Consider the following 15484-nt stretch of genomic DNA (forward strand, 5'->3'; position numbering starts at 1 on the left):
GTTTCTTTAGAACCTGGCTGTGCTTCAAACTAGTATTGTTCTGGTTGATGAAAAAAAGAGCGATCCCTCTCTCTTCCTACAGGAATGCCACAATGAAAAAAACAAAAAAGCAACAACAAAAAAGAAAACCCAACCTAATTTTAAAGATTTTCTATTCAGAACAAAGAAAAATCAAGAACAATAACTTTCTATTTTTAAGAAGAAAACCAAATGGTAGTAGCTTGGTTTTAACAGCTTTTGGGAGAATTCTAAAGATGTAACACTCCCCTCATTCATGGTAATCAGTTGTTGAATACTGAGAAACTCCATTTATGAATGAAGGAGAACAGTTTGGCTGGCGGAACAACTTACAAATATAATATTTAGTTCATGAATATTATGTAAATTCAATAAATTCATTAAATAATGAATATATACAACATAACATTTTACACTTAAATTTATTCCAGAACAAAAAAGAAATCAATGCAAGCATTTTGAAAAAAAGTGAATATAGAAGTATCAACTCTCCACTTCTCAACCCTTTAACATTTTTTTCTTAGTATGTGAAAATGTAAGCTCTCTGCTCTACCTATAGTTAGCCACCTAAAATGGGAAAAATGATGCCAGAGCATCAAAATGTTTTTTTGTTTGTGTTTTTTTTTTCCTTTCTATAACCTAGGTGGGAGATGCAAAGTTCTCATCTGGGAAGCGGTGGGAGAACTGCCTGGGTTTCCAACATGAGTTTAGTAAGAGAGTAACTATGTATAACCATATGACAGATTTATACTTTCAGTAGGAAAATAAAATGCTCATTCATGTCTGCAAAGACCAGTTGAGGACAGTTGAGAACAGGAGAAGATGCTGTTAATTGAAGCACAGAGCTTAATAGCTAAAAGGGTTGATAAAGATAGAAATTACTTACTAAGAGGAACTGGGACTTTCTTTTCCTCCAAAGAATCTAAAAAATCTGCTTAGCCTGCTTCTCTGATAACCTAGGGGCTCTTCCCCTGGGGGAGACAGGCGTCTGCACCGCTGATTCTCTTGAGCACATCAGGGTCCCACAAAAGACTTCCCTCCTCCCATCCGCATCTCAGGACTTGCTTATACGGCATATGGCTTCTATACATTATGCCACATGTGAGGCCTGCTTGGCTGTTTCTCATGCCCAAGGGCCGGCTCTCTTGCCCCCGTTGGCTGATTGCAAAAGGCCTGAAATCTCTCAAGAGAGAGGAAGAGAAAGAGGAAGAGAGCAGAGACCCAACCCGGCTTCCTCCAGCTTTCATCCATTTCATCTGAGCACTCTGTGACTCATCCCTGAGTTCTCCACCCCCAAGCAAGGTCCACCAAATCCCAGCCCCCCCAGATTCATTGTGGAACATTTTCTTTAGCGGTGTCATCTTGCTCTGAGACGACCAGGAATGCTGATTATATTTGAGTTCTTTCCACCAACTCTTGAATTGTTGTTGCCCTTTGGCAAGCGCCCTGTCACCCTCCAGGTTCCGTGGCATTCTATGAACACCTCATTCCATGTAACTTTCCTTGTTTCTTTTTTTGTAAGTCCTCATTTAGTTTAGGGCAAGTTCTCTCTTTTTTTTTTCCTCCAACAGACTTGTCTTGGAAAAGATGGAGAAGAGCCAGTAAACTTGGCTTCCTCGCTTCTGCTCATGTGAGTATCATTTATATTTCTAACTATTATGCAATTGTCATTCAAGCCTTGTGTTTCCCCAGGTTTCTGTGGAGGAACTGCCTTGTTTGATCTTTGCGATGCTGGTACCCTTTTAGAATTACCCATAGAAAAACTTGATGACACTTCCGTGGTTCTTGTAAAATTCATCTTTGGGGTAATTTTACGGTGTGTGTTTTCCCCCTTGAATGTTTAAGAGAGCTGGATTTCTGTCTCTTTGCAGAGCTTTCTAGCAGCTGTGTCTCATTTGCTTTGCAAGGGCATTGGAAGAAATTGCTATTTTGGAAGCTTCTCAACTTATGGGATAATTGTATAAAGCACTTTACAGTTTGCATAGTGCGTTCCCATTATTTTACCCAGTTCATTTCTCAAAGAAGCCCAGACTGTGTTGATTATATTTTTTGGAGAGAGTGAAGTAGAGGTACTGAAGAAGTAACAGAAGCTTGGCAGGTCAATTTAGCTCACTCTGGAATTAATCAACAGATTAAAATCTCTTCTTTCAGATCCTTTAATACCTATGATCCGAAAGCCTCAGGCCTTGAGACACCTGGTGGCTCAGTTAAGCATCCAGCTCTTGATTCTGGCTCAGGTCATGATCTCAGGGTTGTGAGATCGAGCCCCAGGTCAGGCTCTGCACTAAGCGTGGAGTCTGCTTGTCCCCCTCTCTCTCTGCGCCTCCCCCTGCTCACTCTCTCCTTCTCCCTCAAGCAAATAAACAAAATCTTAAAAAAAAAACAAAACAGGTACTTGGGTGGCTCAGTCTGTTGAGTGTCTGATTCTTGATTTTAGCTCAGGTCATGATTTTAGGGTCCTGGGATTGAGCCCCACGTCAGGCTCTGCGTTCAGTGAGGAATCTGCTTGTCTCTTTCCCGCTGCTCCTCCCCCTGCTCAAGAACTCTCTCTCTGGAATAAATTTTAAAAAAATCTTTAAAAATCCCTCATGCCCTTTGACCTAAATAGGCAGACAGACATACTTTCTGTGCATCTGCAGAATGGGTAGCTAGGCTAGTGTTAGGTCTTCCTTAGCCAAGCGCTATCTGAGGGACTGAACATCGGCAGCTGGGCTGTTCGGCTCTGGTATTCAGAGTGGTAAGTGGATGGCTCAAAGCACCAGATTTAGGATCAGACTGCCAGGGTGTGAATCCAACTTCCAACCTTTATCAGTTGTGTGACATTGGATGAGTCACTTAAACTTTCTCAGACTCATTTTTCTTATCTGTCCAATGGGGACGTTCATCACTACAGCGTGGAATTAGTGTGAGGCTGAATGGATCACATCCAGGCAAGGCTTTAAGCACAGTGCCCAGCACACACTGTGAGCCCTCAGTAAATGGTAGCTAGTACCATGTTGTGGTTCCAAAGGGGCCACTGGGCCGTTCTTTCCTAAGGTTTACTGAAGCTGATTTGTCTCATGAAATTACACATATGGCCCAGTCAGGACCGGAGAGAGTTGGTGGTCCTAAGAGGAGGCTTATGGGGCAGACAGAACTCATACTAGTATTCGCTCTGCCCTTAAGAATTGTGATATTTATAACTTCTGACTCTCTATCATTCTCTTCAAGATACAAATGACGATGTTGCTCCTCTTGAATAATATAGGAAATTCACAAAGGGCCCGGTACACTGGTACCCACAGCATCTCAGCCTAGGATGTTTGGGATGGTAGCACACACAAAAAAAGGAAAAGATGACCTTGGTTTTCTTACCATTCCAGGTGAGAGTAGGATGTAGAGGAGACAGCAGAGACATGTCTGCTTGTGAATGTGTTCTCGCTGGAATACAGAGGACTGACTCCTGCATCTGTGCAGTTGTCTGGGTAGACTGAGCAAAGTGCTTTGCTGTTCTGTGCCTCAGTTTCCCCAATTACAAATGATGATTATAACATCCACAAATGACCAATTTGTACCCTATTTGCAGGGGCTTTCCCATGGCGAGTGCCATGTCCTGGGAAGCTCTTTAGTCCCATGAAAACTGGGATGGTTTCATGCCCTAAATATTTGCCTCTCAGCTCATCATGTTCACCGTAAGAACAGTGGATATAAAGGTGCTTTGACATTTCATGGACAGAAGAGTATAATCAACTCAATTCTGAACACCTGGGGTCCTGAAGTAGTGGTTTGGGTTATTGAAAGAAAAACATGGCAATAATATATAGTATATCACTTCTCAAGTAAGAGTATCACACTTTCATTCTTGGTGCATCATTGTATAAACTGCTTAGATGTATGTCATGTGGCCGGCAATGTCCATTCATGGACTCTCGTATGTTTAAATCCATGCAACTAAAGGCACACACAAGCATACCCATACGGGAACCATATGGGAACAGTTAAGACAAGTACTTTCAGGTCATGACAAAGATAATTTGCATCCGAAAGACCTCATTTGAAATACTTTTACTTGCTGAAAAGTTCTGTTTTGCGCTGAAGGCGTATTTTTGAAATACAGTGATTAGTGATTTGTCTTAGAAAACTTGAAAGAAAAACAAAATAGTCTGGGAAAAACGGTATAACTGAGCGTCTACCTGATATCTGCAAAATGAGTATACACCAAAGGATAACACTCCATTGCCAGGAATCAACCTGAGGGGCACCGTGTTCAATAGATGTGAAAAAATATTACCCAATGTGCACACAGGGGAATTAGTCTCCAAAAAAAAAATGATTCATTTAGGTTTTTTTCATAACATATACATTGCACTTGAGTGGAACTTCAAAATGTACAACTGTGCATTTGCTTGAAAATTTGCTTGAAAATGTTTTCATTGACTTTTTTTTTTTAGATCATTTATTTATTTATTTTTAGTGTTCCAGCATTCATTGTTTATGCACCACACCCAGTGCTCCATGCAGTCCGTGCCCTCTGTAATACCTACCACCAGGCTCACCTAACCTCCCACCCCCACACCCCTCCGTTGACTTTTGTGTTTTACCTAGAGGCACCCAGCCAGAATTTGAGCCGGTATAAGACCTAGAAATGCCGAAGTGAGCCTTCTTGTAGACATGCATAACAAGATAACTAATGCATAAATAGTACGTATTAGTAAAGGCATAAAAAAGAGTAAGTCTGGTCCAACTCAGTTGCTTCTATTAAAAAAGAGAAGTGGTATTTATTTTAAAAATTAGACTTTAGGGTCACCTGGGTGACTCAGTGGGTTAAGCCTCTGCCTTCGGCTCAGGTCATGATCTCAGGGTCCTGGAATCGAGCCCTGCATCAGACTCTCTGCTCAGCGGGGAGCCTGCTTCCCCTTCTCTCTCTGCCTGCCTACTAATGATCTCTCTCTGTCAAATAAATAAATAAAATCTTTTAAAAAATTAGACTTTAAAAATAGAACACCTTTTTTCCTGCTTGCCTTAAAATAGGACATGTGACCCTCTGAGAAAATCTTCAGACACTCCAAAGACCCTGGACGAGTCTCTCGCTTTTTCTCTATCCCTGAGGACTTAACTGCAGCCTTGGGTGCAAGGAGGACACTCAGTAAAACCTTGTTAACTTATACTGAATGTTCTATGTGTTCGTCCTAATTCAGAATTACATAATGAAACCAGAGTGAAAAGGGCATGGTCCACCATGCCACATTCAACTTTTCCCCAAGGAATGAACTACTTTACCTCTCAGACAGCAAAGAACTCATTCAAAAGCAGGACTGAAGGCTGTTGGAGTTATTGTTGTTTACATTGCCCTGGACAGAGGAGGAATTATGTTGGCTTCAAAGGCCTTTTCTTCTACCTCCCATCATGGCAGGCGAGTGCAGGAAGAAGCCTTCATTCCGCTCCTCCGTTTCACAAATGGAAACCCAGAGGAGGGACCGATTTGCCCAGGGTCACAGATTCAAACCTTCCCAAGATATTTCTTAGTCTGAATTTAATTTTTTCACATCTCACCAAATAGAGCCGTAAGTAATTTTCCTGGCTTTTTTTTTTTTTCCCCAATAGTTTAGGAGACACCCTCTGCCCTAGGTCCTGCCCTCCTAGGCATTGTTACATCCTGCAATCCCAACCCCACTACTCTTTAAACAACTCTGGTTCCTTCTATCACTTTCAAATGGCATTTTCTTTGCCCTCTGACAATACACTTGAAGCTCCCCTGCAAGGTCTCAGGCTAAAGGAATCTTTTAGATTCCCCAAGTGCCATATAAATATGAGGGCCATTCCCGTACTTCTTCCTAGGCCAACAGCCTCTGATACAGTGATGTGTAGCTCTGCGCTTCTACTGATGTCTTTCAGGCTTCTGTAATGTGAGTCAAGTCTTTGCTTTATGGTTAATTTAGCTGATGATGAGGGCAGGCTGAAACTTGTGAGGCTAGACAGAAGCTGAAGCAAACTGAGGTCAGAACTTGAAGAGAACCTCTAAGAAGACAGATTGCCTGTGGCTCTTAGAGCATCCTTCCCCTGACAGTAGCGATGAGGCCTGAAAATAGAAAAATGACAGTCTTCTATGAAGGGTGCATGAGGGCACAAAGATTTTTCAAAATTTGGCCCCAGAGAGAGGAAATCTGGTTGATATTTATTCAGCCCCTTCCTTTTAAGTCTTGATTACCCTTGGCTCCGTTAGTGCTGAAACTTACACACGAGCGACAGGTGATTCTTATGTAAGAATGGAATCTCGGGCGTGATAAATTTGGTCTCGAGAAATCACAGCTCAGTTGCTGCAGATGGCAGTGTCATGATGGCAGAGTCAGAGAGGGACATCCTGCCGGGCTATGGGCTGTCTGTGGGATGGCTACTCAGTTCAGAGCTGTCTGAGCCAATTCCTTGAGCCTCAAGGTCATGACCAAGGGGTCCAGCCCAGCTGCAGGGTTGACATTCATTCTAGCAACATTCTCCCCTACTCCCTTGGAAGCTGCTGCTGACTCATTCCCACTCATAGGTCCAGCAAGAATCAGGTTATGTGTTCTTTGTGAATATCTTTATAATTTGGGGTCCCGATCTATCGTAGCCAGCCTCTGTTGGGGGTGAATTTTGTGCTTGTAAAGAATTGCTTAGACTATAGAGTTCGTACAACCTGGTTGGTTTGGCCAAGGAGACATTTCTACCCACTCCATCCCTGTCAGGTCTTGCAACTTTCAGGGCACAGGCTTTTAGACGTAGTTTTGGAGCCTGGAAATCCCCCAGAATGGCATATACACACAAAAACTGTGAACATATATAACCCCCTTTCTAGGGAAAGCATTTACAGTGCTCATAAAATTGTTCTAGAGAAGTCTGAGATCCATCCAACAAGTTGCAAGAGTCACTAGTGTAGATGAAGGAAATATCCTGGAGGCATCACTTACTCTCTTCCAACTAGATTTCCCACTTTGAATTTTAGATTGAACTTGACCAGAGTTAGAAACTTAAGATAAGCTTTGGAGTCAGACCCTTGATTCTGTCTTAGACCCTTGCTCTACATTTCCTCACTATGCGACCTCAGACATGACACTTCTCTGTGCATCACATCTTTATTTAGACAATGGATAAAAATATCGCCTACCTCATGCTGTTGTAGGAATTAAATAGGAAGATATGTATACGTCCTGTGACATACCTAGCCTTTGTTTACTGTTCCATAAACAGTGGCTAGTAGTGGTGGGAGTCACACAGAGTTCATATCTCTGAAGCATGTGGGAAACGTGAATTATTTTACTAGGCATTCTCTTGTCCATTCCCACTCTCCATTCTTTTTCCTTTAAAGATCACCACAAACATGACTTACTTTGAAAACTATGGACAAGAATGGCTTTATGTGAGGACATTTGTCATCCTGGTATTGTGTGCTGCTTTTCTACTTGGGATTTGAGGCCGACAGTATCCTATCTCAGTCTCTTGTTTTAGAATCAATACTTCTGTAGCAAGTGTAATTTTATTTTGAGATTGTCCAAAAAAAATTCTGAAGAGAGAACACACCAAGAGTGAAAAAGCTATGTTTATGAAAATATCACAAGGGCTCAATGTGATATACTAGGAAAACATGCCAACAGACTTCACTGTTTACCCATGAGATGTATATCCTGACTGTATTGATAGATACTATTCAAGGGAATGTGGAAAATCCCTTCTACACGTGCACTTCTCTTGCTCTAGCTCATTGCCTAATCCACAGAAGGTACTTAATAAATAGTTTTTGGATGTTTGGATGTATGTTACATTTTCATTATAACACAAATACCATACTATTTATATCATACTTACATTGAGCCAGTAAGGAAAATGCAATCCTCCCTTATGAATACTTTTATGCACATATTTCTGAAGCTCAGCTGACTGATAGGCCACTAGAAGAAAGTGCCTTCTACATCTGTTTTCTATGCCGAAAGAGAATTTTAGAGACTATGGGTGTAAGTCTTTTGAGCGAGCCTTTATAAGTGTGTGCAAGTTGCCATTTAGTTCGTTAGCTGTTGAGTTTTACGATTACACCCATTCAGGTAGAACAGTACAATAGGAGCCCATGAGAATCTTGTGGATGTGCTCCCTTCTCTCCTTCTCTCCACCTTACTGTTCATAGAAGAAATACTAAGCAAACATCACAGTGACATTGGCTTGCTGGACTTAGGGCTGAGACCAAGTAAGGGCTGCATGTTCTGCATGAAATCTCTACAGCCTTTCCTCCCAGTGGGAAGACTTATCTGAGGAGTTAGGGGAAAGATAGCTGTGTCACCAGAAGAGCTGCCTGCAGCAGCTGGCTTCTTCATGAGGGTGATTGAACCTAGAGCATTGGCATCCAGAAGCAAGTCATCATGAGGGAGAACCATATGAAATGGGGAGCTCACGGGAGCAAAAAAGAATGAAACAAAGAAATGATTCCCCTAGAGGACAGTTTTTCTTCTTTCCTTTATTGCAACTCAAAGCCCTGTATTTACCTTTGATTACTCAGAACTGTATCTCAGGTGTGTCTCCCACGTCACCACATATGCGGTTCTTCAATTGTCCCTGTCTTACAAGAACATATAAGCAAACACAAGGGATTGGTTCTTACCTTGTATTTCCATTTGGGAGTGGGAAAAAGTAATCAACATGTATTGGGCATCTACAGGTGCCACATAATTTTACTTACTCTCCAACTCAGCATGTTTTAGGTGGGAAAAATTGAGTATGCGCAGGTCAAGTAACTTATCCAGAGCAGCCACCTAAGTGATGGGACTGGGTTTGAAACTCTTGGCTGTGAGCCCCTGCTTTTCTACATGGACTGCCTCAAGACAGATAGGAAATCCTGGGAAATGGAACAAAAAGACATTCTTGGTGATAAGAAGTATTCTGTTTAAAGATGTATTTTCTTACTTCCTTGCACTCCTTTTCAGTACAGACCAACACTGAGAGACAATCATTCATATATCTACACTTGTAAGCCCAGGTCCTCTTCCATTTTACCTACTCAACAACAGCGAAGTTTCCATTTCCCAGATATGGAGGTCAGGCTCTATGACTGCACATTTGATATCAAGCAGACCAGGAGGCCTCACAGGAGAAATGCCTCTCTAAGTGCCAGATCAAAGAATTGTTGTGGCCAAACACCAGGGCACATTGGTTTTCCTCGTACCCATCTTGACATTGGAAGGAATTGCACTTGAGCTTGAATTCATCCTAAGTCAATATTATAACTCATTTCTGGGTCTCTTTTTCAAGTAGCTTTGTTTAGTGTTTGAGTGTTTGTCCTTCTCTCTGGTTAATTTCTCAAATGATTTTCATCCTCATCCTTTATCACTGCCACTCTTCCCTACTGAGATTGAATCCCTGGTACAAAATTGTATATTGAAGGCCAGGTACAAGTCATTAGCTGTCTCCATAAAAACCAAGAGAAACACAAGATTTCCACTTCCCAGTATTTGTTAAAACATACTGACACAGCTCCTGGGTTGGTGTCAAGGTCAAGGAGGTCAGCCCACACTTGAGCTCAGGCATTTGAGTTTGTCCAGTGAGTCAGTCAAATGGGAATGTTGGGGTTTCTTGGCTGGATGTGTGTCAATATTGCTGTGTATAAAAGATGTCTATTTGCTATACCAGCTTTTGTCATCACACTAAACCATCAGCTTAAAGTGACTAATGCCCTGAGCACACTTATCTTTACAAGAAGTTCCTTGCTTGCAGGGGCAGATAAATTTCGTTGACTATTTTTTCATCTTCTCTTTTCTTTCCTTGTCACTCCCTGATAATCCATGGTTTCCTTCATGCCTCCTCCGCACCCCTACAAGAGGTAATATACTCTGTCCTTGCCGAGTGCCAATCCCAGCACATGTGCAATTATTTCTGCACATCTGCCTTCCCTACTAGAGTAGACATTCCATGCACACCTGTTTTCCCTCTTCTGTATAATTCATCTGTAGGTCGCTGGTGCCATACAACAGCTGGCACAAACTAGACCCTCAATAAATATTTGTTGAATGAATGCAAGATAAAATGAATAGAAAAGCACATTAGTTTATTTTGCCACACATTTGGCTTCACTGAAACATTTAGATTTTTTTTTTTTTCTTTTGGGTATCTTTCATTCCTACTGCCTCCTTGGGTATCTTTCATTCCTACTGCCTCCTTGCCTTCCTCAGTCAGTATTTATGGAGCATGTTTGATGTGTCAGGCACTCGAGTATATGCCAGTGTGAGTGAGACATGATCCCTACTGCCTTGGAAGGTCCAGAGTGGGTTGTATAGATCGTGTTGGTTCTGAGTCAGGTAGCCATTTTGTATGGATCATGTTGGTTCTGAGTCAGGTAGCCATTTTGTATGGATCATTTTGGTTCTGAGTCAGGTAGCCATTTTTTTATGGGTTGGATCATGTTGGTTCTGAGTCAGGTAGCCATTTTTGGTGAATCACCAATCACTGTGGGTGGAGCCTGGAAGTGGCTGTTTGTGAGAGGATGAGAGGAGGAAGACATTACCCTGATCTTGAGACTCTCACAGCTTCTGAGGTAGTGAATGAATACATATATGAAATATGTAAGAGATGCCTATCCTCTAAGTAGTGAGGTACGTTAGAAGTGGCTAAGTATAAAGCAATGATGTCTTCCCCCAATATGAAACCTCCCTGATATTTCCATCTAGTATATAATTTATATGCAAATATTTCTTCTGTACTACTATGTGATCAACACTAAGCTGGGGCTACGCACATGGCAGTGAAGAAGAAAAATGTGAGACTTGCTTCTAGGAAGGTGTAGGCCAAGACACAAGTGTCTGACTCAGACCTGAAAATGAGAGTGAATATGAGTGAGCAGGAGTGAGTGTACCAGAGAGTCAGTGAAGGGAGGGTAAGAAGGGCTGAGACTTTCTTCTTCATTCCCCTGGGTCTAGGTCCAAAGAATTCCAAAGATGATGGCTTTAAATTCAGGAGTTTTAGCTTTCTCCCTTAGATATTTTTTTCCAGAAAGAGCTTGATATTGTTGCAGTGACAGAGGTGAGTTTAGTAGAAATATAAGAAATGTCTAAATAACTCCAGTAATCTAGGTTATTGGAGAATTAGCCTATTTTCAGGTGTCTTGTTTCATTGTGAACTAAGACTAACAATGAATTTTCATTTAGCTCCTCCAGCCTACTAACCATACATTATCAACATTTATAAAAAAAAAAATTTAGGGGTGCCTGGGTTGCTCAGTCAGTTAAGTGGCTGCCTTTGGCTTGGGTCATGATCCCACCGTCCTGGGATCAAGTCCTATATCAGACTCCTTGCTCGGCACGGAGCCTGCTTCTCCCTCTGCCTCTGCCTGCCACTCTGCCTGCCTGTGTGTGCTCTCTCTCTCTCTCTCTCCCTGACAAATAAGTAAATAAATAAAATCTTAAAAAAAATTTTTTTAAAGTCTCTTCCTACTTTTACAATGGCTAGAAGCGTTAGGTCTTGGGTTCATTTAGTGCGTATTTTCTTGGTACTTATTATATGCCAGACAGCGTCCCAGGCCCTAGAATTCATCACCCTTAAGTCACTGACCCTGTGCTGCCATTGATAATACTGGTTTCTCTTTTATAAGATATATTTCAGGGGCGCCTGGGTGGCTCAGTGGATTGAGCCTCTGCCTTCGGCTCGGGTCATGATCTCGGGGTCCTGGGATCGAGCCCCGTATCGGTCTCTCTGCTCGGCAGAGAGCCTGCTTTCCCCTCTCTCTCTGCCTGCCTCTCTGCCTGCTTGTGATCTCTCTCTCTGTCAAATAAACAAATAAAATCTTGAAAAAAAAAAAAGATACATTTCAGAGTGGCTCTGAAAGAGCCTTTAGACTTCTTCTTCCTTTTTTTTTTTTTTTTTTTTTTTTTTTGCTAAAGAGCTCACCGCACATGTGTGTGAGTCTGTTTTAATTACTAAAAGGGCTATGGAGCAGAGCTGGAATAACATAGAAACTAAAATTAAGACAATTTGAGAGTTTCAAGAAGCATGACCCTTTTGAATAGTTTTAAACCATCGCTCTATCAGGCTCCTGTGAGGAAGATGAGACAATTTTCTACAATACAATTGCGGGAAGAAGAGTGTTTTCTTTTAAATACTGACCTAATGCTTAAGGTGCCTGGGGCACAGGCTGGGCATGTTCACGTGCATCATTTCGTTCCCTTCTCCCAATAACCGTGGGAAATAGAGCCCATTATTCGGATTGTGTAGATCAGGAAATGGGGGCTCTGAGTGACTAAGAAGTCACCAAATATTTAAACAGTGTACAGAACACTTCAGTACAGATCCTTTGACTTTAAAGACAGTACCTTAAGGAAAAATCTCAGAGTATTCTTATTAAGACTTAGAGCCATGTCTTGGTCACTCTAAGAAAGTCTTCTCTCTCTGAACACTAAAGGAGGGGTTAATTTGGTTTTGAATTTTGTCCTCTAACCCTCTGGGATTTACTGGAGGATGCTATCACTTGCCATTTTTTTGGCCTGCTACACTTTGAACATGCTAGAGAGTCCCTCTTCAACTCAGCCATCTGTGCTCTTGGCTTTTAAATTCCATGAAAATGACTGGACACATTCTTCTTATTTCATCCATACCCGTGGCCAGAGGGAGACATTCTATTGGCTTTTTCGGGTAATCTTTCCTAACACTGTTTGCACTATCTGTTCCAAGGTCTTCATACCACCTTCCCTTTCCTGTGTGTGTGTGTGTATTTTCTATATGTATTTCCTATATTTTCTCATAATCATTACATTGTATTAATGTAATTATAACACAAATGTATTAAAATATTAAAGCCATATTTTTTAATCACTAACAACCAACACCCAGAGAATGTCCTTAACTGATGATTTTAGTAATTAAAGAATATTATAAAGAGCAAGAGCAAGTAACAAGAAGCTTCTGAATTTGAAAAGTATCCAATAAATAGAGCAGAGACCCAACAGCTCAAACCGAGTTTGGATTGTCCATCTCGTAGGGCTTACATAGCGGCCTACCTAAACACAATGGATTGGATTAGTCATGGGCATAGAATTTCGCAATTTAAGGAGCGTTCAAGAGCCAACCCTTACACCAGAGAGAAGGAACTAAACTCTGGAAAGGTTAGTGATTTGCCCAAAGTCAAACAGGAAGGCAGCATGGGATCTAAAGCAGTGATTCTCAAACTTTTATCTAGAGATAAAAACCAGATTATTCCAACACAGATTTCCTGAATCCCAGTCCCAGTTACGCAGATTCAGATCAGGAGTGGGACCCAGGAGTCTGCATGATCAACAAGCCTCCAGGATGATTTGGCAGCTGGTGGTCCTGAGGCCACGCTTTCAGGAACACTAATCTAGACTCTCTGGCCTCGAGACAATTTCTTCCCAAAGGACTGTGTTGCCTTCCTACATTAGAAAACATTGCAAGCAGCACAGAAGACTCTGTGATTCCCATTAACACTTTTATTTCCTGCCTCAGCAGTTAATTCCTGATTGCATCATTCACTGAGTAGGGTTCCTTCACTCACTCAGACGCCATCACGTGCCAGATGCTGTGCTAGGAGCTAAAGATACACAGATTTGAACCCAGTTCCGCTTCCAGGGAGCTCAGGCTTAGCAAGAGGAGCAGCTACCGTGTCTTGAGGCCTTGCTTTGGACGTGCTTCTCACGCAACCATCACTTGTCTCCCCTTTAAGCAAGGCTGTACATAACAGCACAATGGTTTGGGAGCTTCTCATATGATAGAATCATACGTATTCTCTGCAACTTATTCTTCACACTTAATCTGTCTTAGAAGTACTTCTTTGTTCTTTCTTTGTACATGTCTAGTCTTTGTCATGGCTAGGAGAGCATTTCTCAATACCGATGGACCATCCTGCCTTGAACCACTGCCATCTTGATGAGTCTCCAATTGTTTCTGTTTCCTCTGACTACAAATAGTCCCACGATGGATTCCGGAGTAAATATCATTATCCTCATTTTACCTTGTCCAGCGTCACGCAGTGGCAGAATTAGGATTCCGATGGAGGCCTGTCTATTTCAAAGACCACACAGTTCCTTTCTTTTCACTATTATGCCTTTTAGTAATTGCAGTAGAACGGCTTTGGTCCTGGTTGAAGTGGGTACCATGGGATCCCCAGAAACCTAGCTGCTGATGGAACCTCGGGCAGGGTCATCTGTGGACGTGATATTTGAACAGAATCTAGAAGTCTTCTGGGCAGAGAGGAAGAAAGCCACTCCAGGAAGAAGTATAGGCATATTATAAACCCATCAATCATACCTATTGATCACCTACTAGGGGAAACCTATAATACACACTCTGGGAGAGGTTCATAGGAAAAAAAAAAAAAAGACATGCTATTTGCACATCCAGATCTAACAGTGGATTTGTGGGTGTGGGTGTATCTACACATGTGTGAAAAGTACTAGAGTAATAAGCGAGTGAGAAGAGAATGAATGAATACCTACCTCATTTGGCAGCCTTGGCAGACAGCTGGTCATGAGTAGGCCGTGGGGTCCTGTCTACGTGGCATGCCAAAGAAATTTGCCCTCTTAGTGGCTCAGTTTCTCCTCCTGAAATGAAGCAAGTACCATCGAGTCCCTGCCTACTTGACAGGGATGTGACAAGGCTTGGTTAATATCTGTAAATGTTTTGAGCTCCTCTGAGGTGTGTGTTCTGTAAATAGGAGATATTAATAGCCACCGTCAGAGCTGAAACAAAAGTGAACTGGGCTACAGCCATTTTCTGAGAAAGAAACACAAACGCCCACAAAACATGAAGCCCACACCGGCTCCATCACATTGACCCTTCTTTAAAAGGCAGCCTGGATCTCATAGTGGACATCCCGACGGCTCAGGCCCTGATCGCAAGTGGGAAAATTCAGGAGACTGGCTGGATTCTCCAACATTTAATTTCCCAGCTGATTACTATGATTAAGAGCCCATCTGGCACAGCCTGTTTGCAAGGTATGTGTGAGCAGGGAAGTGGGGCTCTAGTAAAGGCTGAGATCCAACAGAAAAAAAAAAAAAGAAAGAAAAGACAAGGCATGGTGGAGCCAGTGCCATTTTGGAGCTCTCTGCTAAGATGTTTAAAAAGGAATTTCATTGTATTAGCATCAGTGAGGCTGGTAGGCCAGGCGCTGTAAGAAAGGCAGTTAGGGAACGAGGGTTTCTCTTTCTCAGGGCTTTTATGTTAGCTTAGTGTGGATTTTGTGGTGCCTTTGTCTGCCATGGGTCTGGAGGCTGTGAACCTGTTAAGAAGAAAATCCAGCTCTGGGTTTCAGTGGCAACATACCAACATCTGTACCTGCAAGTTCATGGCCGCTAAGTAGGCAGTGGCTGGGAAGACACACACTTACACTCCCATATGGTGGTGGCGGTGAAATTTAGGACAAGGGGTTCCTTGCTCCTAGACCTCCAAAGGAAGTTCTGGGTAGGGTGTGGAGGAAGCCATATGTTAGCTCTCCCATCTTTGTGGCCCCTTCAGCGTAACTACACTT

General features: G+C 42.2%; 1 long non-coding RNA gene across 1 annotated transcript in view; it reads left to right on the forward strand.

The window, feature by feature from the left end:
* LOC308351413 overlaps positions 1–15484 on the forward strand; it is a 143994-nt gene that overhangs the window by 118051 nt on the left and 10459 nt on the right. The window contains exon 6 of the long non-coding RNA XR_013967580.1: positions 1590–1648. This is a non-coding gene — a long non-coding RNA (uncharacterized lncRNA). The remainder of the gene's footprint in view (positions 1–1589; positions 1649–15484) is intronic.

The sequence above is a fragment of the Martes martes genome, assembly GCF_963455335.1.
Source record: "Martes martes genome assembly, chromosome: 10".
Taxonomy (NCBI): domain Eukaryota; kingdom Metazoa; phylum Chordata; class Mammalia; order Carnivora; family Mustelidae; genus Martes; species Martes martes.